Source organism: Micropterus dolomieu, linkage group LG08, assembly GCF_021292245.1.
Source record: "Micropterus dolomieu isolate WLL.071019.BEF.003 ecotype Adirondacks linkage group LG08, ASM2129224v1, whole genome shotgun sequence".
Classification (NCBI taxonomy): Eukaryota; Metazoa; Chordata; class Actinopteri; order Centrarchiformes; family Centrarchidae; genus Micropterus; species Micropterus dolomieu.
In genome coordinates this window covers 14,993,125-14,994,645 of record NC_060157.1, presented here as the reverse complement: position 1 = coordinate 14,994,645, position 1,521 = coordinate 14,993,125, and positions in this window count along the sequence as shown.

The following is a 1,521-nucleotide window of genomic DNA, read 5'->3' as shown; positions in this document are numbered from 1 at the left end:
TAGTTTTTAGCAAATGTTACTCAAACCAGGATAAATAGTGTATTTGTTGGGGATTGTTTTTAATGGCGTATTTGTTGCGCTTCTGAGTATTTACAGCACCATGATGGTGTTTATTGGATCGAAATAGACGACAGGGCCCATGTTCATTGTAATGATGGAACATGTCACCCAGTTCAATGGTGTGGCTCTTTAATGTGTTTGTAAAAATATCTGGACTACAGTGGAGGTCTACGGCACAGAGGAATACGCTATGTCAGGCTTTGCTGCACCGGCAATACTTGTTAGTAGGATCAATTCATTGTTGGTTTTGTCATTTCCATTGGATATATGTTGAATAAGAAAAGGGAAATATAGCTGGTTCCACGTGTAGCCTTGTAATGTCTAATGTCGTGTGAAAACCTGCCCAGAAATGCCACAGACTCTAAACAGAAACATTTACTCCTCTTTGGAAATCAACATACTGTTTGCCATGAAGGTTGGTCATCACACAACGCTGCTGCTCACTGTGCAGAATCAGTGATTAACCAAATCATGCCAAATGTTTATGGTCCTTTTTTAAAAAGTGTTCTGATTACTATTTTAGATTAGTACAACATTTTGTTAGCGTACAAGACTAAACAATGTCAATTAAAAGCCACATTTTCACATTTACTGGTGAAGTAAATGCAGGGGAAATAGATCCATGCATTAGGGCTTAAGCCAATGGTTCTGTGGTTAGAGAACAGTTACTACCTCCTGTGCCATAAGCATCTTGAACTCTTAGTGGCTATGGAACACTTAAATACAGAGAGTACTGGCTTCATCAAGGCCATAAAGCATAAAGAGGACTTATCTAGAGTTGAAAGCTAGGGACAGAGCCTATAGAGGAGTAATGATCCCTTAATGTGGTGGCCTCTCTCTCCCTCAACCTCTGGAACTCTTTCTGTCTCTTTCCCTCCTCCCACTCCCAACTGCTACATTAGCAGGGATAATAAATGAGACTCCGGCATCACAAGCATAAACTTTTTATGACCCACCTAACCAGCCTTATCAAATGTGGATGTGATTACTCTGCCAGGTGACAGATGAAGAGATGGATGCAGAGAAGTGAAGGAAGGGATGGAATGCACGGTGTGTGTGTGGGGGGGGGGGGAATGCAGATGCATTTGTAGTGGAAATAAATAATGATTTCATATTTTGTACACTAAGGAATGATGAGTGGGGGGGGGGGGGGGGGGGGTAAATAGGAAGAGGAAGTGTTAAAATAAAGGATGAGGAATAAAAAATGAGAGTAGAATGAGGGAGGTGAGGAGTGGGAGGATGGGAGTGTCTTGAGTGCTGCTCTGGGTAGCTGCTCTGAATAGGGTGGTAAGATGGAGTGGACAGGCTGTATGGGCCCGGTGAAAGGCGTCTTTCTCTTCTACATGATAACTTTGATCCCTCCTGTTTCCACACACCAGTCAGCAATATTGTTAAGCAGCAGTTGGTTAATACTTTAACCGAGTCCTGGAATGGAGATTGGGGGGGGGGGGGGGGGGGGGG